The 27,269-nt window shown below is 39.3% G+C and overlaps 1 protein-coding gene across 4 annotated transcripts in view; it reads left to right on the top strand.

Annotated features, from left to right (window-relative positions):
• The first annotated feature begins 15,512 nt into the window (after nucleotides 1–15,512).
• The window catches only part of LOC108698981 (papilin), a 51,728-nt gene continuing 39,971 nt past the window's right edge, over nucleotides 15,513–27,269 (top strand). For 2 of the 4 annotated variants that reach the window (XM_041573292.1, XM_041573289.1), the window contains exons 1-3: nucleotides 15,513–15,976; nucleotides 25,552–25,614; nucleotides 26,767–26,987. The gene's annotated coding sequence lies outside the window, so the exon portion shown is untranslated. The remainder of the gene's footprint in view (nucleotides 15,977–25,551; nucleotides 25,615–26,766; nucleotides 26,988–27,269) is intronic. The other 2 variants (XM_041573291.1, XM_041573290.1) reach the window with 2 other exon arrangements.

Genomic DNA, 27,269 nt, shown 5'->3' with positions numbered 1-27,269 from the left:
TTGGAGTTGTTTGTCACTCTCTCATGTGACATTAATGTGCACTGGCATTGTCTGTCCATGGGCAGTAATCACTCATGCTGTAAGTCATTGCATCCTCTATAGCCAGTTACTAGAACCTCAGTAGCCCAATCAATGCTAATTGCTGTTGCTTTGGGTTACTGAAGAGGTGCAAAAGTGAATTTGCCATTTAATGGAGGCTTTGCATTATGTGCTGTCACCTTACATTATATTGCATTAGAGGTGCCAATGTGGAGTTAAATAGTACAAGACTGGCATTTGCTTCTTTCATAGCAAAATACTAGCAGCCTTACCAGTGGCACTGGGCTTTAAAAGACACATAGTGTTAAAAAGAAGACTGTGCCAGTGCATTATACTCTTCTTCATATCTAAGGAATGTGCTTAAACAATGTGTTTTGGGCTAATTTGTTGAAAAAAATTCAATTCAACAAAAATTCCTCCAACACCCTTCCTTTCCCAGGCTGTGCAGGAGAGCCGGCAGCACGCTGCACTGTAGGATAGGAACCAATCAGCAGCTAGGCTGACCTAATAGGGAACTGAAGACTGTCTTTGCTTGTATTCCTGCAGGGCTTCTTGTAGGGACTTTTAGGACCAACCCTGATTTTAAACACAGACAGGGACAGTATCAGATCTATGGGAAGCTCCAATAAAGGGGCTGTTTATAAAATGAATATTTTTAGCTCAGAGTGAAAGCCATAATATTCATCATTGCCTAGAAGATTATGGCTAAAGGGCTCAGGTCTGAATGGAACCCTGCTCAATAGCTTGGCTTCCTCCACAATCTCATCGCTGAAAACCTCCTAAACTACTACAATAAAAGAAGCGCAGCAGCGTTGATGGGAACCATCTTGTCTCTTCAGGTTATATTCTCCGGTATCTTCCAGCACAAGCACGATCAGTTGAAGCTGATTCAGGCCTGACTTCCAAATACAGCTGCAAGACTGCCAAGTTTCTAAAATAAATCAACAATAGTCTGCCCTGCTGAGTGCTATCCCACCCAGCCTTTTGTTATCAGTCAAGAGAATACATAATTATTTCATATTCATGTTTAGTTGCTATTAGGGAGGCACCGAATCCACCATTTTGGATTCAGCCAAATCCCCGAATCCTTTGCAAAGGATTCAACTGGATACCGAATTTTATATGCAAATTAGGGGTGGAAAGGGGAAACATTTTTTACTTCCTTGTTTTGTGCCAAAAAGTCAAACGATTCGCCTCCTCACCCCTAATTTGCATATGCAAATTAGGACTTGGTTTGGCCGGGCAGAAGGATTCAGCCGAATCCTGCTGAAAAAGGCTGAATCCTGGCCAAATCCCGAACCGAATCCAGGATTCGGTGCATCCCTAGTTGCTATGAAATTAGAATATAGAAATAAATTCAAATTAGGGTTGCAACAGTCAGTCAGTAGGTGCTTCTCAACAACACATTAAAAGGCCTATACGTATAATTTTGAACACATGTTATATATGCAGGTTATCTGTCAGATACTTCCTTGATTTTTTCTTGCATCAAACATAGGTACCTGTATTAATTCTGCAGTCTTCCTGTGTCCCTACCTGTACAGGCTTAGGCCCATAGCTGCCTGTCTGAACCTGTTCATACACAAATGAACAGCTGTGCGTCTCTTCACTGCTCATGGAACTTTTCTACTAGAGAGAATAAAGAAAAAAAACTGGATGACAAACATGTAAGTCTTTTTTTTTTTTTCCTCACAAAAAAGTTCATAGAACTGTCTCGGTGCCTTAAGGAATAGTCTGTGGCTTGCAAGGTTACAGAAGTTTTTCTTCACAGAAAATAAACTCAAATACAGCACCATACTATGTTCTCATTTACTCAAGAGAAGGCCATCTGTACATTTGTATTAATATTAATTAACTAAATTATCTACAAACCACAGTCCCAAGTTTTTCAGCCTGATTTGTTGTACAGATTTGGAATCAATTATGCAGATTGCTTGGGGTTTTCCGGACAGGGGATATTTCCATAATATGGATCTCCATACCTTATGTCTGATAAAAATCATTTAAGCCTAAACAAACCCAAAAGGATTGATTTGCCACCAATAAGGACTATTGATATCTTAGTTGGGATCAGGTACAAGGAACTGTTTGAAAATAATTGCTGATGCATAATGATGTGCAGGTCAGGACTTCACTGCGTAACCTGCCCCCACTGAAACTCAAGCCAGCCTTTATATATTATTATTTTGTTGGATCTGGACCTGGTGATATGAGACATAGACAGGGAAATTATACACACATTATGAGAGGAGGTAGCACATAGTGCCATAAAGATGTGAGTATAATTTCACAGCCTAGGAGCTTTGCGTTACAAAGTTCCACTAACTCTTCTGGGCAGAATTATTAAAGGTCTGGTTTTTTCCATGAAAAATTATAGTTTTCAAAGGTATTTTTCAGTCAAAACTTGAATTTTCGGGTAAAAAAAAAATTATACCCCAAAGATGGAAATGGCTTGTATCCGAAAATATAACATCTAAAACCTGTCACGGTCACGTAGAAGTCAATGGCAGAGGTCCCTTGAACCATTTGAAGATGTCAATAGCCTTGATGATTTTTCAGAGGGTTTCGCTCAAAAACTCGAGGGATTCAAGTTTTTTCTCCCAAAAACTCAATCAAGTTTTTTAGTTGTTCAATTGGAATTCAATGATTCGTGTTTTTTTCTTAAATTGGAAACCATTTAAGTTATGAGTTCATTTGAGGTATAAAAAAAGCTCTAAAATCTGACCATTGTTAATCGATCCTGTCTTAGCGGCACATAGACCTAAACATCCTGTAGGTATGGAAGACCCACACATTATTACTGCTTTATGCATGCGAGCAAATTGATAGAAATTGGTTCCGAGCAGGACTCTAAACCAGGCTAAGACCCCAGCCCGCGACCCGAACCGCAACCCACATATTTACCCACTTTGATCCGCTACCGGACCCGCAACTGCCTTATCCGCAACCCGACCACCATCAAACAGGAAGTGGTGGTGATGCAAACCGGAAGTGGCGTGATCAAAAGTGGGCGGGACAGAAACACGTTTTGTAAAACTTTAAAAGGAGTAAAATATAGACAATATTACATAAGATAAGAAATTTAGATGAGACCCACGGCTATACCTGCACCTGAAAATCCTCCCCTCATTCCGCAGGGTGCCCGCTTTTTTTGCGGGTAACCCACGGGTACCTGACCCGCTGCAGGACTCTAGCCTGGTTGTCCACTATCTTTATTGGACCCTATGATAATATGATCATTGGAGCAAGGGCCAAATGATAGGATCAGCCTGAATGGGCTCACCATATCTGTTGCCGAAACGGGCACATCTGGTGACGTCTTTTAAACCACTGAATCTGGTGGCTACTGATGGTGCCTGAAAGTGCTTTGTGGTGTCTGGAGCTGCTGACCTGTTGGAGCGCTTTATGAGAGCAGTCGGCACTGGTTTGTTTTACAAAATTATGAAATGCAATGGTTTTCCCAAAACTAAACAGTTTGATAGTATGGTACTGGTCAATTTTTCAGGAGTAAAAGATACTGGACCCCACCCTAAAACCTAGGAGAGGTTGATAACCTGCATATGTTTCATTCCACAACCAGATCTGTTATAACCTGCCAAGCTGCGAGAGCTACTGTTTATCAGTATTCTATGGCTTTATTATTTCCACCTTGTCCACATCAGTAATTCCTCACAACTTATTCATAAATGCATTACAAATATAGGGATGTACAGCTTTTTATGGATATTAACAATGAGACTTGAGTAATGACATGGGTCTTACATCTGTTTCCTGATCTCCACACGTAGCTGTCAGCATAAAGCTAAAATCCTTTCGGATTATTTCATTGTGACTGAGGGAACTTGGATTATCTCGACAAAGAAGCTTTGTGATGACGCAATGATGCAGTGGACAAGAGACTGTATAAATATTGGTTCAGATGGAAAGGGCTCGTCACATCGTCTCCCTCTAGATTATCGTTTGCTACTGCTGTCAGTTGGACCAAGTCGCCATGTCGAAAGAGAAGCTGGACTCTCTGGTAAAGACTATGGAAGCTATGCTGGCTGAGGTGGAGCAGTTAAAGGTTCACTGTACCAAACAGACAGAAGAGGTCAACCAGTTGGTGCAAGACATACGCAGAGACAACAAGGACTTGGCTGAGAAATACGCCCAGATCACACAGGATATGCAGGAGGCCCGGGAAGCTATTGGCCAACTTCAAGATACCAAGTTTGCATTTGAAGCCAAAGAGAGGCAAGCCCAGAAACTTAGCAGGCAACTCTGAGGACGGTTTGGCCAAAATGTGACAGTGTGCGTGTGTACCCAACAGCATTTTGGATTTCACCGAGGTATTGGAGATTTGCAGCACCCACATCATATGTGAATCACAAGAAGCAATAGAAATGCATTGCATCTGATAGAATCATCACTCCAGTCCTGCCAGTCACTTACACCTCTGCTTTACAACGATCTCTGCTAAGCTGATATTCCTCAAGATGACTGTCAGCCTCTCCATGCAGTTGGGCAGCTTCACCCTCATTAGATCTCATTTGTAATATCCATGAAAATGAAATAAGTGACTCATTGCTACTGAAATATAGCAGAACTGTAGTCTACTAAACAAGATATCTTTTCTCTAATGTCATGCCAGAAGAAATCCAACTTTTACCTCCGACAATGTTTCTTCTGGCCGCCAGCTGGTTATTCTGAGTGTTATTTCAGACCGATAACCGAGTCAGAACTGTCTTATCACCGTGACATACATACTTGTTGCTAATATTGCCCAGAGATCCTCGCATGAATCTGTGTTCTATTGTTTTTTTGTTTTTTTTTTTATATATTTGTCAGTTTATTAAAGGAATAAGAGATTAGTGCATCTTGGGTACAATATATTTTTATTAGTGGCTTATTATGTTTCTGTATCTTTGTATGTTAAACTCATGCCAAGGGTTATGGTTCTATCCTTTATTATTATACACATACATTTAGTTAATGTACATTTATTACACTTGTTTCCTCCTTTTAATTGTGGAGTCATAATAACTTGTGCACTGTACAATCTGTATATAGTTACAGCCAACATTTACTGCCTGTAGAATATAGATTCAAATGTCAGTGGTGAGAAAGGGTTGGCATTGCCGCTGCAGTATCTAAAGGTAGACTGATGCATATGATAGTACTCGTCGTGAGACCCTTGCTTTCAGCACTGTTGGGAATTCACATAACTGCTTCGTTCACAGCAGAAATATTTTCAAAGGCAACTAAACATATGCTCAGATTGACTGAGACAAATTAAAAGTGAAATACTGTTAGAACTCCGGAAACCAGTTATCCAGACAGTTCCATATTACACAAAGGCCATCTCCCATAGACTCCCATGTTAATCATGTAAATTTAAAAAAAAAAATGATTCCCCTTTTTTCTTTACTAATAAAACAGTACTTTGTACCTGATCCCAACTAAGATATAATTAATCCTTATTGGTGGCAAAACAATCCTAATGGGGTAACTATTAATTGATTTTTTTAGTAGAATTAGGTAAGGACACACCGGGTGATTCGGGGAGATTGGTTTGTCTGGCGACTAATCGCCTCGTCTTTGCGGCGACCAATCTCCACGAACACCTTCCCTCACTCTTTCGCTGGCTCGTGAGGCAACTTCGGAAAACGAATTGCCGCGTGTGCTTAGCGCCGGAAATTTTTTCATTTTAGCCAAGAGTGGAAGGCGCTCCCGGAGATTGGTCGCCACAAAGACAAGGTGATTAGTCGCCAGGTATATAGATCTCCACGAATCGTCCAGTGTGACCTTACCCTTAAACTACGGAGATCCAAATTATCGAAAGACCCCTTATCTGGAAAAGCCCAGGTCCCGAGCATTCTGGATAACAGGTCCCATATTGTAATGAGAATTTGTGTGAGCTGAATATTCTGCACCCACTGATATAAAAAAAAAAAAAAAAGCTGTGGGCTATGAATACTGGACTGTACCACCCTGTAAGACCCTCACTAAAACAATTACACATTTAGAAGCGGCAGTTTAAATAAACTAAAGTCTAGTTTCTACATAGAAATAAGCAGGCAATATTTGAAGGGCTCGTTGTAGGGCTGTGTATTCTGCTAGAATGAATATAATTAACACAAATAATAGAATAGAATACAGATGGCACACATGAAAAATCCGTGCTATATATTGTGGTGTTTACTGAGATCTCAACATGACATTTCAGCAGTAATCCCTCTTCCTCGAGGAGTCTTGGATTGGATACAGGTATCTAACAAGGTAAAACTCCACTCATTTATTACATGAACCATGCGATACCAGTATATACCATATAACAAACGTACAAGAAATGCAAAAAAGTGAGAGTATTTTTGTACTTACAGTCCGCTACTGGTATTAGTATGAAATCTCATTATCCAAAAAGCACAGAATTACAGGAAGAACATCTGCCATAGATTCCATTTTAATGAAATAATTCAAATATTTGAAAATGATTTCCTTTTTCTCTGTAATAATAAAACAGTACCTTGTACTTCATTCCAACTAAGATATAATTAATAATAATTAAATGATAATCCTCATTAAAGGCAAAACACTCCTGTTGGGGTTATGTAATGTTTAAATTATTTTTTTTTAGTAGTTAAGCTCCTTTATACGGAAAAACCCCAGCCAGCTTTCCGGATAACGGGTGTCCATGTGCCCTCGGCCTATTAATGAGTTTTCCAATGTCGTGTAGCAAAATTGACTTATACTCATGCATATTCTGCTGCACTTTATCCACACTATTCCCTGGAATATCAATAGCAGAAATCTACTTAAAATGTAATTAACTTTGGGTTTCAAGGAATTTATGGATTACAAAAACGAATTTCCATGGCCTTAAGAATAAAGCTTATAATCAAGGAAGACTTATTATATTCCAGACCGCTGGTGCAGTCTAAACATCATCTCAAGTATTTATATAGTGGAAAGAATACTAATCTCAGTCCATTTGGCTAGTTATGTAGAGGTTATTTTGTAATACAAGAGTCTCTCTCTCTCAGTGCAGTGCAATGAAAAGTGGTTTAAAATTTGTGATATTGCCCTGGTAGCTGAAGAGGCCAATCAATTTCTGGTCCTAGTAGCAGCTTTTAGTTGACATGTGGCACAAGGACTGTAGAGGGATTATCTGTAATCAAGCCCTGTCCATCTTTGTGCCCCCACTTCTGGGGGAAGGACAATACCCTGCAAATGTCTTTAAAAAACAGTTCAGTGTAAAAATAAAACCTGTTTAACTAGATAGGCAGTGCAAAATAAAAAATGTTTCTAATATAGTTAGTTAGCCAAAAATGTAATATATAAAGGCTGGAGTGATTGGATGTATAACATAATAGCCAGAACACTACTTCCTTCTTGGCTTCCACTGACTGGTTACCAGGCAATAACCAATTATTGTCTTGAGGGGGGGGGGGCACATGGGTCATACCTGTTGCTTTTGAATCTGAGCTCAATGCTAAGGATCAATTGCAAACTCACTGAACAGTTACGCTGTATGTCCCATGTGGCTCCCCTTCAAGTTGCTGACTAACTCAGAGTTAGAGAGCTGAAAATCAGGAAGTAGTGTTCTGGCTATTATGTTACACATCCAGTCACTCCAGCCTTTATAACTATATTAGACACATTTTGTACAGCCTATCTTTTTACCAAGTTTTTATTTTTACACTCAACTGTTCTTTCTCCTCTTTGTTGCCTGTTGCATACAACTCTCCCCTGCTTACTGAACAGTGCAAATACTGGGTAAAAAATTCACCATAAAATCGCATGGATTTTTTTCGTTGTTGTACAACTTTAGTGATAGGTTCCCCTACTGACTGCAGCATTTTACATGGCTACACATTTAATCACTTTTGGTTGAGGTCAACTGTAAATGTAATGTAAAAAGACTGAAAGCAGCTTTCGAGAGATCCCTTATGACGTTTAATAAGGATTACTTGCTCATTGCCTGAGCTGCCCGCAGTCACCAGATGTTACATAGATGTGATTCGAGAATGTAATGATAATTGGAATCTACATCATTGTAAATGTGGTGGAAATGAGAGGCTATTTAAGGACAAAAGAAATTATTGAGTAAACTTATTGTACATAAATCCCACAGTTTATCCAGAGTGATATAGCTGCACAAAATTGTTTGTGAACCCAATTATTACCCAGTAGCACAGTTTTATTTTGAAATATAAAATCCTGTGTTTCAGGGCACTACTTCAACTAAGATTTGGGTGACAGACCACTTCTCTGACATGTCTCCTGTGAGACAATTTTGAAATGATTGTAGAGCTTATGATATCAAGCCATCCAGTAACTAAGGACAGAGACACAAGGGGAAATTTGTCACGCGGCGACAAATCACCTCTTCTTCGGGCGACTAATCTCCCCAAAAAGCCTTCCTGCCTGCTAGAATCTAGATTCGGAAAACAAAGTGCTCCGAGTGCCATCCCGACGGTGATTTCCATTCTAGCTGGTGGGAAGGCAGTTCAGGGAGATTAGTCGTCCGAAGAAGAGGTTATTTGTCGCTGGTCTACTAATCTACCCGAATCTCCACGTGTGTCTCTGCCCTAAAGCAATATAGCAGCCCTTAACCATTATGCTCCCTAAACCAGACTTCATGGCTGTTACACAGTTTGTGGGGCAAAGACTTAACTAGGAAATCCAGAACCATAACCAGTAGTTTACTATTTTTCCCTGCATGCAGTGTGCATCAGCGCGGTTGTTTTCTGCACTGGAACAAATTAGTCCAGACTGGAAAATAAATTGTTAAACACAAAGCATTCGTCTGTGCACATTGCTCTGCACTGGAACCACTGAAGTTGGTAAATCGGCGCTTTGGGAAGTTCAGCAAGTCCTTCAGCATGGCATTATATGCTCTTTGTGTGATGTTCATAGACATAGTTGCTTGCTCCTAGGGAAAGTAACAACAGCACTGAATTTGCTCCATTTGTAAGAAAATCACTTTAAGCTAATGTCAAACAGGGTTGATTTTCGGCTTGTGTTTTTACACAGATCGAGAATCAGCCCCATGCGGCATTGGACTTACAGTGGATTGTTGAATACCCAGGTCTTTAGAAATGCTTTTGTAGCCTTTCCATTTTATGCATCTCTAACATTTCCACTCTGAGGTCATGTGATTTTTCCTTTGTGTGTAGGCAACCACCAACCCACACCTCCAATTTTATCTCATTCACTTGAAACTTCAATTAGCATTTGGAGAAATCATTAGCCTAGAGCAGTGATCCCCAAACAGTGACTCGTGATCAACATGTTGCTCCCAGAACCTTGGATGTTGCTTATTTTTGAATTGCTGGCTTGAAGGCAAGTTTTAATTGCATAAAAACTGCCAACGATGTACTGCCAAACAGAGCCTCCTGTAGGCTGCCAGTCCACATAGGGACTAACAAATAGCCGATCACAGCCCTTTAAAATAAAGAAGAGTGGATAGTGCAAAATAAAGAAGAGTGGATAGTGCAAAATAAAGAAGAGTGGATAGTGCAAAATAAAGAAGAGTGGATAGTGCAAAATAAAGACCTATTTCAATCTCCTAAAAAAAAAACTGGTGCTTAGGCTAAAGTTCATCTTTCAGCAGGACAAAGATCCTGTACACACCACAGTTGTTTTCTGGATAATAGTGTCCATTAAAGCCAGGTTTTCATTCCAGTACATTGACAAAGTACTATATTGTTTTGGAAACTGGATAGAAATCTGGGCTTTTTATTTTTGTACCAGAGATGGCTAAAGCAGGTTACACAATGTGTTTATTGTTAACAAAAACGGGACTCATTGCCCTAGGAAAAACGGCTGGTTTCAGTTATGTGAAGCAAGACTAAAAGTACTCCATCTAATGAGAACTCGCTCCACTGTATATAGTTAATAAATTAAAGCCATGTGAAGCCCTGTTAAGAACAGCAGATAGATTCCCTTTTTGAGCAATCTGGAAGTGGCTATATATACATATACAATAGTGTTAACATGAACCCATTTTGTTTGGCCTTTGGAATATTACAAGAATTTATTTATAAACATAATCTCCAAAACCTCAGTACAATTCAGGAAGTAGTAAAACATAACGACATAATACAGCAGCAAAATGGAACAGTAAGGATTCAGACAGTGCCAGACAACCCTCTCCATATAATGGGACACTTTTTTCTGACAAACAGCATGTATATGCAGGTTGAAATAAATTCAGATTGACTACAAAATACCCTCGAAAACTCGAAATTTTTCTGGTAAAAATCAACTCGACCTTTGATAACCCCCTAAATGTTGCCCTAAATCGTGGCATCTGGCTAAGACCTAAAGGTGGCCATAGGTGCACAGATATCGTAAGAAACGGTAGAAGACTTGGATATTGGTCATCTTGATGATTATATAAGGTAGAAAAATTTTCATAATCCAGCAGTGTTTATTGTTGAATCCTCAGATACAGGTAGAATTCTATAGTTTCTACCTGTATATTTGATGATTCCGCTCTAAATGTCTGTGATGAAATCGAATGTTGGTCTGAGGAAATTGTTATGTCTATGGCCACCTTAAGGTTATGGGCAGTTGGTCATACAGGTAACTATACTGACTATAGTTCCAGTGGTGTAACTACTCGCCGGTGGGCCCTGGTACAGGATGGGCACCCGGTTCTCCCTGTCGGGTCCTCCCCTTATGCATCATGTGCTGGAGTGCTGCTGTAAAATCTTCCCCTGCCCAGCGATAAACGTTATCACGGCTTCTGTGGGCCCCAATGGGGTGTGGGCCCGGGTGCAATCGCTCCTCCTGCACCCCTGGTTGTTACGCCACTTTATAGTTCTATAAGTGCTTGGTTTGCTACCAAAGGGAGCACAGGGAACAAAAGCAGAAAGGCATCATTGTAATACAAAAGTGTTTTTCAACACCTTCTCCTGTTAACCTTCTCCACTTCCACATTGGTCCCGCTTTTGGCAGAGAGCTCAGAATACTCTGCAACTGCACAATTTAAAATAAGCAAAGATAAGCAGGTCTCTTGGGGAAACTGTAACTTGCAGCTTAAAAGCAAGGTAAAGTTGTGCTTACCGCTCATTTTTAAAAACATTTTTTAGTAGCTGTACGCACAAAATGTCTCTGTGTCTTATATATATTGATAATGGGTTGAGGGCAGAGGACCTCTTGTATTTGTCTTGCAGCTTAAAAGGCAATTCACCTTCATTAGCAAAACTGTAATAACAAAAAAACCTGACCCTAAAACCTCCAGAAATTTGTTCAAACTTTCCATAACCTGCCAAATTTTGTAAAATGGATGTGGTATTTAGGGGTCTGGCCATAAAATGGTTGTAGTCAAAATTGTTTTTGCCATTCTACACACACGGCAGATCTTTTTGTCCCTCTTTCTATTTTTCATATTTTGGGAGGTATGCAGTGGTAGAACAAGTAATGGAGTGTTACAGTACAATAGTCTGGCCCCTCCCTACTATGCAGTTCATTTAAATGACAATAATCACCCCACCCTCAGGCCCAGAAGGACCCCAAAAGCTTCTTGACATTTAACGGCATTTAAGCAAAAATTTTTCATCAAAATAGCATTGCATCCATCTGCCTGACATCTAGCGCATCATTGGGCCTGTTTGATTTATTTCCCAAGGAAGAAAAACAAGTTCTGTGAGAGACCTTACATTTTAAACATTTTTGTAAAAGGGCTGGGTGTGTGAAAATGTTTCATTATTCTTTAAAAAAAAAAGGTAAGAACGCTATACTAAGATAATTTAGGTAAAAAAAAGAAATTTTGTCTATAGTGTCTATTATTTTGTTGTTTTCTGTTAACCTATATGACATGCTAATTTTTGGTTGGTTCCAGATCACAGATGATCATAAAAAAATGAAACATTACAGAGTCATGCAGCAACAGCCTGTGGGAGAGGAGAATCCAGCTACCCCTATATGTAGTATCTTGACATAGGCAAACTCACATTCCTGCTTTCTGGCATCCACACATTAACCCCAATGCAAAAATTGTAATCCATAGTTCATCCAACCCTTGCTGGAGAGATTTGAATGATTTGCATTAAATCTGTGCCTCTCCGTTTATTTGTGTTGGTTAGATTAACAAACAATTCATGCAAAGGCAAACAATCTTATAAAGAATTAATCTAGAAATGCCACTTGGGAATTTTATACCTAGGCCAACACAGCCCTTTAGCAGAGAAGATCTGTGCCTCTAAAGAAGCCCCCAGTAGCTCCTCATCTTCTTTTCTGCTGATCCATAGCACATGCTCTGGGCTGCTGTCACTTAGCTTAACTAAGGACTGACTTATAATATACAATATATATTACAAAATATAAAATTCACTATACAGTAAATTAGTAATTTATTCAGAACAGCATTACAAGGAACCCAGTGCCATACTATCATTAGTTACTATGACAGATGTCACCTAATTTTTTTTAATGATTTCAACATCACCAAAATTTAGCTTCTCGAAGTAGCGCAGAGATAACATTCTATCTGACTCTCAAAATATAACCTAACAAGATCCAAGATGAGGAGCTGCTATGGACAATTGGGTTTAGTTATTCTTTAAAGGAGAAGGACAGACATCCTGCACTTGGGGCTGCCAAATGTTAGGCACCCCCAAGTGATTGTATTGACTCACCTGAAACCCCGGGCCGGTGCTCCTATCAGCAGAAAACTGCCCGGGGTTATACCAGTGAGCACCACGGAGCGATCCTCTTCTGGCTTCTTCTCTCTTCAAATTTCCCGGGGCAAATGCATGCGCAGTTGAATGAAATAGCCGACTTTTTAGTTAAAGTCCAGCTTTTTGTTCTACTGCGCAGCTGCGCGAAGAAAGCGGAAGACAGAAGAGGATCGCTCCGTGGTGCTCAGTGGTATAACCCCGGGCCGGTGCAGTTTTCTGCTGATAGGAGCACCGGCCCGGGGGTTTCAGGTAAGTCAATATAATCACTTGGGGGGCCTAACATTTGGCACCCCCAATTGCAGGATGCCTTTCCTTCTCCTTTAATAAATTGTTATTTTGAAATCTGTGGAATAAACAAATTAATTAAATAAATTAGGGAAAACAATGTAAGAGTGTCTAAAGCATTACCAAAATGCAAGCCCTTTGTACTGTATGCAGTCAGAGTCAGCAAGGGAACTAACTTGTATGGTTACAGAGGCTTGACTTGTGAGTTTATATATTTGTTATGTACTGTTACACGGCTACAAAACAGATTTCGGTTTAAAGTTACCCTGGATGTCAAAGTTATTGCCAAAGCTGCCAGTTGAGTAAATTCCCACAATTTGTATAATGCAAAGCCACATTCTTGCTTTTATACAATGTGTCCTCTTAAAAGAAAAGGTATGATACCCCACAAACAGAGTTCCATACTTACTGGGGCACTATCTGAAAGGTTTGCATTTTCTTCCTCTCTCTCTCTCTCTGTATAAGTTTCCTCCATCACTCCAAAAAAACATACAGAAGACAGGGTTGATCACCTTTCAATACATTTTGAAATATGATATTGTGAGCCATTTTGCAACTGGTTTTCATTTTTTATTATGTGTAGTTTTTGAATTATTTAGCTTTTTATTCAGCAGCTCTCCAGTTTGCAATTTCCTGCAATGTGGTTACAAGGGTCCAAATTACCCCATGCATTGATTTGAATGAGAGACTGGAGTATGAATAGGAGAGAGCCTGAATAGAAAGATGAGTGATAAAATTAGCAACAGCAATACATATGTAGCCTTACAGAGCGTTTTTTTTTTTTTTAAACAGGGTCAGTGATCCCCTATTTGAAAGCTGGAAAGAGCCAGAAGAAAATAATTCAAAAACTATGAAAAAAGAAAACATGAAGGCCAATTGAAAAGTTGCTTAGAATTAGGCATTTTATAATATACTAAAAGTTAGAAATGTAGCCAGAAATGTGAACTAACCCCTGTGCAGTGACTCAAGAGATTTACATTTATTTCATGTATCTATTTATGTAAATAAGACTTAAGATTTTTTAATATGGGTGGACTGGATCATTATACTAATGACATGGGGTTAGTTCACATCTCTGTATGTGATTTAAGATCCAATGGGACTGGCAATGGGGCCACTCCTGCCACTAGGTGAAGTGAGAATTTTGCCTCAATCTGCCACATGGAGCAGCAAAAAGGTGCCCAAATGTCAGTTTATAAATTGGACATTCAGATCTAGTGTGGGGGGTGAGGGGGAGCAGCATTAGGAAGCCTGCCTTAGGGCGACACAGGATGTAAAATTGTGTCAGTGCTGTATAAATAAAGGATAATAATAACAATATGTCTACTAATTGCTGAGAGATGCTATTTAACCTTCAGCTAGCGACCCCGGCTCATTCAGTAGGTCAGTGACTGGTCAGTTTAGAGACACAAAACTAAACCCCCCCCCCCCACCATCTATCTCTAGGGCTCCTGCTTTACTTACATTTAGAGAGTTATTTACTAAAATCCAAACGTATCTAATTTTTTACATAAAAAAAACCACAATCAAACTCCAGTACTCGACTTGACCTTATTTATTATTAAAAAAAGCTTGATTTAAAGGAGAAGGAAAGGCTTTGTACACTTGGGGGTGCCAAATGTTAGGCACCCCCAAGTGATTGTATTGTATTAGAGTGAAAGGCCGAAAAAGTCAGCTATTTCGCTCAACTACACATGCGTTTGCCCTGGGAAATTTGAAGAAAGAAGAACTGGAAGAGGATCACTCTGTGGTGCTCACTGGTATAACCCCAGGCCAGTGCAGTTTTCTGCTGATAGGAGCACTGGCCCGGGGTTTCAGGTGAGTCAATACAATCACTTGGGGGTGCCTAACATTTGGCACCCCAAAGTGCACGAAGCCTTTCCTTCTCCTTTAATTGGTTCGGTAAAAAACAATAAAATAGAGCGAAAACCCGAATTGTATTGTTTTTTTGGAGTTTACCCCCCTAATCTCTCAATTTTTTTGGGCTTTTTCCTGAACAAAAAGGCCAAATATTTTTTTAAACTTTAAAATGGGACCTCTGCCATTGACTTATACACAACATCGGCATGTCTGAGATGGCGAATTCTCGAATTCGGGCTTTTTGCTGCATCGGACTTTAATAAATCTCTAAAAAAGTAACGTTTTAAAAAAGACCGCGAAAAATTGGAGTTTTGCCGCAAAAAGCCTGGCCAGAGTTTAGTAAATAACCCCCTTAATTTGAAAAATTATTTTAAGCTTTGGTTTATCCTCTACGACCCCTCTCTATTTCCACTGTAGTAATAAAGCACACACAGGAGTTCTAGAAGCTTGTGGATAAAAACAAAAAGATGCCATGAAACCTGCCAAGATCAGACAAAGGCATGATTCATACAAAATCCGCTGTTATGCAATATATTATTACAGTTAATAGCTTAACACAGAGAAAATAGTGGACCGTTGTTGATGCTTCTATCTATTGGCAGCTACGTGGGAAAATGACTAAAAGCAAAGCACAATAGCCAGTTCTGAATATGTGTTCCATTGTGGGGTTTCCTGTGTGCCTAGATGAAGGGGATTCTGCTAAACACACACTTCCTCATGCAATCTGCTCAGTATGGAGGCTGTCCCAAGTCACATCTGTCTAATGTTTCACTCTGATTCAAGCTAACCCAGGGCTACAATAAATCTAGCCTTGTGCCCCACCCTAAACAAACCCATTCAGCTGCTAGAAAGGGAAAAAAAGTGAATAAACACCTTTTTTTTCTGCTAAGTGGAATTCACTCTCCAGCAGGTCCTGTCTGTGCTGGATGCTTTTAATCTGGGCTGTGGAACTGTCTGACAGACAGAAAGGAGAAACTCAGATCACTGAGGTGGAACCTTAACAAACATTGCTGCCCGCCTGGCATTGGAAGGAATTCTGGAGTCTGGAGATTTGGGATAACTGTACAGTGAAGAGTGGGATACGAGCAGCTGCACCCTAGTATTCACCTCTAGGCAGGCCTAAGGTAAGACGCTATCATTCAGTAAACTCTTATAACTACTCACACAGGCAGTTGATTTTGAAGTGCCAGTTCTTTATAATCAACAAGCTCTGCTCATATATTTATAGGGGAATGTGCATGTTCTATTTAGTATATCATTCCCATGCAAGCGATATTTGTACAAGCAGTTGCATTTGGCAGCTTCAAACATTAGAGGAGTTTGAGTCAGGTGCAAACAGAGCAAATACTCGCTGAAAAGCAATGGAAGACAAATGCATGACCACCATTATCAGATTTACTTGTCTGTAAAAAAAAAAAAAAGTAAAACTTTAATTTGTCATTAGCAAAAATGGCAGGAATAGTAAGCATGTCTATAAGATCCCCAATTCCAATTCTGTAACTGTCTGGAGTTTGAAAACCCCTTACGAAAAAGCTGGCGTATTAGAGAAATATTCAAACAAAAACATATTGGCTTCAGGACATTTATATAGTCAGGTAGGGTTGACAACTCTGGTTAGAATATCTGTGTATATTATATTATATATCCTTTTTTTTCATTTCGGTCTATTTATACTGCAGCTTAAATGTCCAAACACTAATTTCATTTTATGTATATGTAAGAACAGAAGATGCTTTATTGTGCATTCAGTAAAACATAGTTATGCATTCTGAGTACAATGTGTTGTGCCCAGGGCCAAAACTAGGGTTGGGCACAAAATGGTAGGTGGGCACAGTTGGTGGGAAACAGATCAGTGGTGATAGGATAGTGGCATAAGGTAGTGGGCAATGGCAGTGGCTTGTGGACAGTGTGGGAGGGAAGTGCTTTTGGTCTGGTGGTTGCCAAGAGAGCTGATGGGGGTGTTGGACCAGGTGGTGTGTGGACCAAGTGGGTTAGAGGGTTAGGGACGGGCATAATGAGCAAGAATACTATTTGACTCAGCTCTAGTTGCTTCTATAGATGGTATGTATCTCTGGCGAGGGAATAAGTCTGCTTCAACACTGTGATGCTTTTGTAAAAGTCTGAGCCACTGACCCTAGTGCAGTGGAATGGACTATTCTGTAGAGATTCACAGCATTTTACCACCAGTGCATGTGAGCTGACTAAAGCACAACTTTTGTAACCTTAATAATACATCCCGTTTGCAGTCATTTAGGTGATGTCACAGTTTGCCCGTTAACATCTGCACATTATAAAAATTCTCTTAGATCTAAGTGACCACAACACCCACATCCAAAGGACCCCGATGCAGCAGACAAAGACTAGCCCTTGTTTGTTATCCAGGACAGGATTAACAGCTGTGTCTGTCTGGCTCAGTGGCTGAGTCACTGGACTGATCCAGGGTCCATTCCTGGAGGACTCATTCTTTGGCTCCTTTAAAGGAGAACTAAACCCTAAAGATGAATATGGCTAAAAATGCCATATTTAATAAATTTAGTGCACCAGCCGAAAGTTTCAGCTCTCAATAGCAGCAATTATCCAGGACTTCAAACTTGTCACAGGGGGTCACCATCTTGGAAAGTGTCTGCGACACTGACATGCTCAGTGGGCTCTGAGCAGCTGTTAGGAAGCTAAGCTGTCAGAAAATTAAGTTGGCCTGTAATATAAGCTGATGCTACAGGCCTGTTTATTAAATTCTGATGCTAATTGCACTGGTTTCTGTGCTGCCATGTAGCAATTACCTGTATTAATTACTAATCAGCCTTATATTGTGACATTTCTATTCTATGTGTACTGTATATTGTGAGTGGGTCCCTAAACTCAGTAACTGACAGTAGCACAGAGCATGTGCAGTGAATCAGCAGAAAAGAAGATGGGGAGCTACTGGGGCATCTTTGGAGGCACAGATCTTTACTGCTTACGGACTGTGTTAGCTTTGGGCTGGTACAGAATATTACATTTGGATATTTACATTTGCAGGTTACAGCAATGGTTAGTACCCAAACTGATAACTGCATACCTCTATGGTATTATTCAATAGAGCATAGTACAGTCTGTGTAGAATGCTGGAGTTATGAAACCTGTCCTGGAATACAAACAGGTTATGGAAAACGCTGTATAATCAAATTATTCTCCACACCGATGTTAGTGTAGGAAACTGAACTGAAATATTACAAAGAGCAATTAGTTTACAATGCTTGCCATTGCACTTGCAGATACAATGAAACACCATATCCTGATTTTAATATTAAGTCCCTCATTTTCCGTTTTCTTGAGGTCCCACCACCACCAATATATAATACATAAAGTATTTATAGTTATATAGTTAAGTTGGGTTGAAAAGAGATCAAAGTCCATCAAGTTCAACCCCTGCAAATGAATCCCAGCACACATACCTATACACACCCACTGAAACTATATATAGCAATATCTATATTAATTGTAGATTTAAGTATCACAATAGCCTTGAATATTATGCCTGTCCAAGAAATCACCCAAGCCAACAGAATCATCCATCACAGCATCATCCAGCAGGGCATTCCACAACCTTACTGTCCTCACTGTAAAGAATTCCCCTGATTTTTAATTTTCCTGGATTTTACACCCTTTCTTGTGTGATCCCCCTGAAAAAAGTAAAATGGGGGTTCTACTCTATTATGTTTCCACATATACCCCACGCTTCCTACAAATAGTTTTGACATGCCAAAAAAAAAAAAACAGTTCAGAAATGTCAATTTAAACAAAGTATCTGGATACTTTTGGACATGTATATTTGATGGCACATCCTTGCATTAAAGGGTTGGGGCAGACGGGCAGATTCGGGGAGATTTAGTCGCCTGGCGACTAATCGCCTCTTCTGCAGGGCGACAATCTCCCTGAACTGTCTTCCATCTGCTCCGCCTGCTTGAATGAAGAATCGCCTGCGCTAATGCACTCGTGGCTCTTCGATTTCCGAAGTCGCCAGAAACTTAGCCAGGCCACTAAATCTCCCAGAATCTGCCCGTCTGCCCCCAACCCTTAAGGGTCTGGAATGCCATCCATATGTTTTTCTTGGGTTTGCTATAAGAGATAAAATAGTATTACCCAAACAAGAGCTGTTCATGGATATTTATTCAGTGCTTCAAATCGCTTGTTTTTACTACTGGTGGTTTCTAAAGTTAATGCAGGTTTAATTAAAGGAGGCTTTAATATGATTTGCTTGTATGAATATTGAAAATGCTTGTGGAAGTCTGCAAAATTTTTTATGATTTATTGTATCTCTTAATGTTTAAACAAGTGGCCTCTTCCAGAAAGTTAAAATCTTGTGTAAAATAGTATCATGTTGGGGAAAAAACTATTTTTTAAAAAGCTATAGCTTCTTTGTGATTACCTTCAAGAATGTACTTCTTAATACATGTATTTCTATAAATAATAACAAACAGAACTGTGACTGTACTGAGCACATTACAATGACCTGTCCCCAATAACCATACCTTTTTTGGAGGGACAGTCCCTCTTTTGACAGCTCAACCCACAGTCCCTCATTTGTACTGGAAAGTCCCTCTTTTCTCTGCACTGAACAGCCAGAAAAAGAAACAAAGTTTCTCACTTAATTGGCTTGTAGCAGAGAGCCCTGAACAGCCAACGTGTGCAAATAAGATACTTTGTAGCAATTTTGAGACACAAAAACACAGTTTAGATAAGGAGAAATATTCTCCTTTCATTTCTTTTCTCTTTCATTTATTAGCCTGAAGGTAATTGAGACTTTGCCTTTAACAAAATTGTTACTAAAATAGACAGAGCAATTATAATGACAAAACAATGCTGATGGCACACAAACCATTTGCTCCTCTGCTAGAATTGCATGGCACTGCTCATGCTGTCAGTAATTGACTTGCATGCCAATTGTCACAGTCTGCCTGTCATCCCTGTTGATGGTAGCTGCTATTCACATCAATGGTAGATGTGTATGGCAACGGAGGAGCAAATACTGCATGAGTGTAGCATTAAACTATAGAGGAGTAGGTAGCAGAAGTATGCCAGAATCCACATTTTGGAACCATGTTGGAGCCTTCTTAACAATTGACCACAATGACGCATTTATTAAACACAACTCCAGTTATGGTTTAGCAACCTTTGCCGCAGTTGCGTTTGGTGCTGGCGCTTCTATCCCACCTTCTGTTTTGAATTGAGCACAAGTGCATCTATTGGTGCAGGGTAACCCTAAAGATATCACCACCTTCAAGGTTGTATCTTCAGAGTTCTCTCAGTGGCCTGCCTCATTAGACACATTTATATTGGTGACTGGAGAATTGGGTGCATATTGGGTGCATATGTTATTTTGATACCAAGCACTGGAAGTGATGACATCCTGATTTGTGGCAAAGCACAAGTTAATGTACTTTAACAAATCAGCCTCAAATGCATCAGGCCACATCACCACCTAGAGACTGCAGATAGAATTATGTTACGGGTAAGGGAACACCTGGCGATTCGGGGAGATTTAGTCGCCTGGCGACTAATCGCCTCTTCTTTGGGGTGACTAATCTCCCTGAATGCCTTCCCTCTGTCTTGTGCCGGCTATAATGAAAAGTCGCCTGCGGCATGGCACATGCGGTGATTCGTATTCCAAAGTTGCCCGAATTGCCATGTGTGCCCTTACCCTAACTGGGCGACTTGCAGTCCTTAACAAGGACCTTAACAACAGAACAATGGGAATGCAGTAAGATTACAGATCCCTGAGACAAGATAACAGCTCCCTGATAGATGACCACCTACACACCAATGTTACCAATTATTACAAAAATACTTGTTCAGAAGAGTGTAATTTAGAAATAAAAGACTACACCATAAAAATCAAGACCGAATCCCTTTAAGCTGGATTTTCTAAAACTGTCCCTGTTTTCAAATGATCTGATTTCTTGGAATTAAATAGCATAATAACAGTTTGAAATATTTGTGTGTTTCCCTTTCAAATGGTTATTTTGGCTGTCTGGTCATATCTTTGCAAAATAGGATTTCCTTGCTCTACTAGTGAAAACATGAAATACCTCTACTCTCTTGGGCATTGCGTTCCTGCTTTTCTCATGCAATGGCTCAAATATTGCTTATAGTACATGTACCTGACCCGATTGTATTAAATAAGGATTTTATACAAAGAACTCTTTTGGAATTTTAGCAGCCAGGGGGCATTCAAATCATTTTTTAAGGGCCACATTTAGTGCATGATAGTGCATGTTGGGTGCCAGGCCAAACTTGCATGCAAACTTTGAGCAATACATGGAAGAAAAACAAGTAGCAAATAGGGTTGCCACCTGGCCAGTATATTACCGGCCTGGCCGGTAAAAATGATGGTTGATCCCAATGTTATTAATAGGGAAAAAAGATAAATATATAGGAAGGCTGGTATTTTTTCCCAGAAAAGGTGGCAACCCTAATAGCAAATTATATAATAGTCCCACTTTGTCTTCCCAGAATAACCATGGTGTGTGTGAAACATGTATGAATAGCAATTAATATTGCCCTTGCAAATTTTATTTTTAGGTGGCCATACTTGGGCCAATCCTTCATGGAATTGACCAGTAGGATAAATGGATGGAAGCAGCAGACTTGTCATAAATGTGCATGGCAACCTGCCTCAATCCTGTTAGTTAGTGGGTGACCGTTGAGGCTTTTCTTCTTCAACATGAATTTTTAAACAGGACAGATCATCTGTGAGTGGACAGGATTGCTGTATGTATATATTCCAGTTTGGTCTGTATTTATGCTGGGAGTTTTCTTTGTTACATCATTAACAAAGGTACCATAAAAATCAATGGGGGGGCTTGGCCACCACTCTTTTTCCTCACCTGCCCATATATTCCTGTTTTTGTCTGCTTGATCTCACTCCCACTTGCCTGTCACATGACAACCTCCTGATTCTACCCAATATTTTGACTCCTTGTCCACTGTTAGTGCTCACTTGCCTTAGACTGCACTCCTCTGGGACCAGTTATAAGCTGATAAGATGAAGAGGGGGGTCTCCATAAAGTAGAGTATTTACTCACCACATTAGGGAAGTGGCCCAGGTGCACGGCCCTGAGCTCTCAGCAAAAAATTAATCTGGAGCAGGCACTCCAATAAAGGCAATCTTCCATCAAACAGTTGAAATCAAGTAAAAAAGATTTATTGTGTCCTCTGTCTTACACGTTTCGTGTTACAAACACTTAATCATAAGCCTAGAAGATTGCCTTTATCTGAGTGCCTGCTCCAGATTCATTTACCAGTTATAAGCTGCCGTTAAACATTTCCCAAGTGGTACCCACCATGATTCTTGCCATGTACCCTTGTACCTGAAAATGCTGTGGGACATCTTGATTCTGATTGGCCAATGTTTAGTTATCTAACATTTTAGTCACCACTTTTGTTCACAATTCCCGCATATTAATATACACGATTTCCCAATTTTTGTAGATCAGGGTTTTTCTTATTTCAGGCCTCAAGGGCTTTCACAGGCTAGAATTAATTTACATGCCAGCTGGTGTAGTCATTTGTAATGTTTCTTTTCACATTCATAGAACTTTGCTAAAAAAAAAACCAACACATTGGCCAATCTTCTACACAAAACAACTCTTCAATGTTACTGTCAAAATCATCTGTAGCTGATTTAGTTTCTGTGGGAACATGCCTTGGAGATATCAAAAAATTCCCCCTGATAACATGCTTGTAAAAGTACTAATATAGAGAGAACTGCAGTGGCCTTTTAGTCCTGAGAAACACTGGCTGCCGAAGCCAAATAAGGCAACATTTAGAAGCAATTTCATAAATAAAAACAATAAAATGAATCATCTATGGAAATATGCAGCGGTGTAACTGCCATACAGCAGCCCCCCCCCCCGTCCTTGTCAGTGCCATATTAATATATAGGCACCCAAGAGCTCAGGACTGGGGTGACCGCTTTAGGGGCAGACCTCAGTTACTTCTATAATCATGTCTTTATTTAAATCATTAGCCAGTGTAAGAAATGAGGGCTTGCTTTTAAATACACCTCCAAATTCCAAAATGCTAAAGTAATGATTTGTATGTAGCTGAACAATGATATCAATGGATCATTTGGCTCTTGGACCTTCTGAAAGATTGATGTACAATTTGTCCAGTGGAGCACATGGCATTGGCTGGTGGCACTTGTGCTGTTAATTGCCCAGTGCTTAAATGAGAGCATCTGAATCTGAAGTATTGAAGTAATGTTAGACTCCTCTAGGCTGTCTCTGCTCCGTCTCAAACATGGCTAAGAATTTTTATGGGTGGATGATACTATCTGTCTGTCGCAGGATTGTGCATTTAAAAGATCTCAGGATTGTCTATAAAATACCTCCCAACTGCCTAATCTGCCTAATAATAATCTTCAGGTTAGTAATTTTAATTTATGTAGGGGACCCAAAGGGTTAACTTCCCCTTCAGATCAGGAATTCCCTGTTTTGTAAACTAAGCCCTAAAGGACGGAGCTTTACCAGTTGGCCCAGGGGCACTGTGACCCGTTCATATCCCTAGTTTATATAAAGGGTGGAAGGAATCCACTTCCCTGAGGTGTTCCAATTACTTGAGGATCTTCTACCTCCTATGTTTAATGGTGCATGAGCATCTGTAAACTGCTTATTCTTTGCAGTGCCACTAAAGACTTGCATACATCCTCATTTGTGTGCTTGCAGAAGTACCTCACTTTGTTTATTGATTTTCAATAAAATAACTGGTTAAGAACCACCGGTGCCTAAATTTTCATTTTACGCAGATACAGGTGTTGAGTGCTTTACTTCAGCTTGCAAAAAGGTAATCCCCCATCAATGGATCTGTACTATCCAGTAAGAAGGGATTGTATATGACTTCCTCATCCCATCTATCAGGTTTCTGGTCTCCTAACACCTAGAGGCAGATTTACAAAGCTCCAGTGAATAATTTGAACGGAAAAATATTTGAATTTCGAAGTATTTTTTTGGGTACTTCAACTAGCGAAGTAAAAATCGTTCGACTATTCGACCATTCGATAATCGAAGTACTGTCTCTTTAAAAAATACTTCGACTTCATACTTCGCCACTTTAAACCTACAGAGGTGCAATGTTAGCCTATGGGGACCTTCCCCAGCACTTTTCTAAGTTTTTTTTGATCGAATAAAAATCCTTCGATCCATTAAAATCGTTCAAATCGATTTTTATTCGATCAAAGCTTTTGCGCTAAATCCTAAATCGAATTCGAAGGATTTTTACTTTGAGGGTCGAATTCGAGGGTTTTTTAACCCTCGATATTCGACCCTTGACAAATCTGCCCCCAACTGTCATTAAAATGTAATACACAAAAACCCATACTCCTACCTGTGCTCATTTATCCTAGCACCATACTTTAATATGCCTCGTTGTGCCTAAGATGCTGCATAAAGTTTATACAATATTAAAACACAAAGGGAAATGAGGTAGCACTCCAAATCTTTTTAAGCAAAAGTAAAGTATAAAAGACGTGTGAAAATGGATATTAGTCTTGTAGATCTCTCCCATATGAAGCTAGAGAGGGGTAGGATTGGCCTGTGCGATAAATACATTTGTCAAGGGGTACTTTACCAAGATCATGCATGTAAGAAAGGAGGTACCAGTTAAAAAGAAATCAGAATGCAGGAATTTATATAATAATGACGATGAAGGGATATATCACACTGTCTCGGGCTACAGTAAGAAGCACATCCCTTATTTGCCACTTGCTTTTATATACTTATTGGGAGCAGAAGGGAAGGTGGTGCCTGGGACATTATGCTTCTTTGGATAGGGATAGTGTTGGACTGGGCCTCCTAGGGCCCATCAAAGAAATTGACATTGAAGGTCCACTCATATATGAAGTGTCATATATGGTGGAAATACTAAACGGCTGAAGGATTTGTCCTTTCCTGGGGTCCACATAACATAGTTAAACATTAATAACATTATCTTGAGATATCAAAAATAATGGAGAGTTGGTATATGTAGATACATTTCCAAGATTCACTCTACGGTTCTAATCACTGCTGATCCAACAAACTAGATGATTGATTTCTGTACTTTAGATTAAAAATACTGGTATAGAGCTAGAGGTTCCTGGTGAGGGTTACCAACTGATTTAATAGGACTTTAAGGACTTGTCCATAGATACACATTTACACATAGTCCTGGTTATCTGATGGAAAAAAAACAATAATGGAGCAATTAAGAGCACAGGACCAGATGTAGTAATAACATAGCAATTATTTGATGAGGCAAGTAAAGAATTTTGGCAGAAAAAATAATTAAATACACAGGCAAATTTTTGATACGATCCTTTGTCAAATCTTCTACTTCCAGCTTAGCAGCCTCCAACCGATCTTTGTGTTCTAAAACCTATATATTTTTGTAAGAAAAATATATTCCCTCTAGGGTGTTGTAACAGGTCCAATTTTCAATGTTTAACTTGTAGTTACATTTTTTATTGTTCTGTGGCCCAGTAAAAGAGATATAAAACATGCTTAATAGTACCATAAATCCAGTGTATTGTTTAAAATATGAAATGCAACAATTTAATTATTTCTTCTATTGTTTAAAACATTTGATTGACAGCATACCATATATACCCATGTTTAGTCTTGTCAGCATTTAGCTTATTATTATTGTACAACCAGTGATTTCATGATTTTCCCTTAATTTACAGTGATCTTAATCTAACTTCAATGAGGTGTATATTCTAATCGCTTCCTTTAATTTTCCTTAAATTGTAAGTATTCCAGTTAAGTTTCTACTCTTGAATTTGGCAAGTCAAAACATGAGTTTTGCAAATGACAGGTCTGTGTTAACTGATTTAGTCATTGGAGATACAGAGACAATCATGTAGAATTTGCCATATGTCTGGTGTTTTCCTGGTTTATTACATTTTTGCCCAGAACCCTGCTACCCTTATCAGTGCTATTACCGAGAATGTATTTCTTCAGCCATATTAATGTACATTAGTTTCCCATTTAAGGTTTGTTGATGTTTTGATAAATCTGTGCTGTTGATCTGGCATGAGTAGGCTGCCAACTGTTCCAAATTTCCATGGATAATCCCTGTTTTTAAATCCATTCTTTTGGACATTTTGTACTTGGTTTTTCAAACTGACAATCTGCCCAGGAGAATGTTAATGATCTCGAAACCAGAAAATAGATCCCACAGTGTACTTGCATTCTATAATCTATAGTTATTAACAAGGCATGCATTCAACAGTAAAATAACATATATATAAAAATGTGTAATTAATTTATATGAAGCTGGTTAAAATGCTAAGAGTTTCACTTGTCACCTTGTTGGATAGTTACACTGCACTATTGTGATTGGATTATTAGAAGAGTTTATATGCTGAGGATTTCTGTACGAGTCAGTTGAACTGAAGAAGTTGCTCGCATGAGTAATGAAACATCTTCAATGATTAATCCGCAAGTCCACTTGCTCTAGATTACTTCTACTATAAACCATGACCTGGATGAATGAAAACCTTCATAGCCATTTTCTTTAATTATGCAAAAAACTAAATTGTCTGGATGACCCCTTTACATATAAGTGAGAGTAGGACCCTGCTAACATATTAGCTCAACGTGCAGTTATGTTTTGGGATGTCATGGTCCAGAATTGGTCAATGTCACTAGGTTTGCCCTTCTTAAGTATAATGGGGAAGACAGTAATGAGTCATCACACAGACATGCTATACATTTTTCTCTATGTTATTACTAACGAATAAAAACGGATCAGTAAGTGCTAGCTTGGAAGAGAAAATTAATATGAATGGCATGCAACAAGGCACCAAATGTTCTAATAATCTTCTGATAATCTACATTTCTTACTGGTCTGAAAGATTATGCAGTAAATTAAATACATGTTTTTATTCTACCTCTAGGCAGAAGATTATTCATGAAAAACATTGTCTGCATTTTGGGATCTTGGACAGTTATATGAATTGGCTTTAGATCATGAGCATTCAGCTGATCACTTCCAAACGACAGTGATGCTTCTGGTGGTGGGCTGGTGATACTGTACTCAAACTGTGGCATGAAAGGGCCTGCCAATCTGCTAGTTGGTGCACACACAGATCCATAGACAAGACTTGTGGAGAAGCAGGTAGGTACTTGGGTACAAGCCAAAGCAGATTTATTTCCAGGAATAATTTTCAAACTTATTATTTTTTGAAAAGAAGTACCTCTGTATTTAGAAGGGAAAAGCATTTCACAGTTGGTTAGGATAATGGTTCTTTAAGGACATTGGTCTTATTCATCAAGTACAACCCACAATGAAATTGGTCCAATAATTCCTTAGTGAATGTGTAATTGCCAATATGTATCCAGTGCATGCACAATTTGAAGTCTACATAAGGGATCCCTGGAAAAGACTAAGAAGATTATA

The sequence above is a fragment of the Xenopus laevis genome, chromosome 8L, assembly GCF_017654675.1.
Source record: "Xenopus laevis strain J_2021 chromosome 8L, Xenopus_laevis_v10.1, whole genome shotgun sequence".
NCBI lineage: Eukaryota > Metazoa > Chordata > Amphibia > Anura > Pipidae > Xenopus > Xenopus laevis.
The sequence above is the reverse complement of the archived record's forward strand: the minus strand, read 5'-3'. Positions and strand labels throughout refer to the sequence as shown.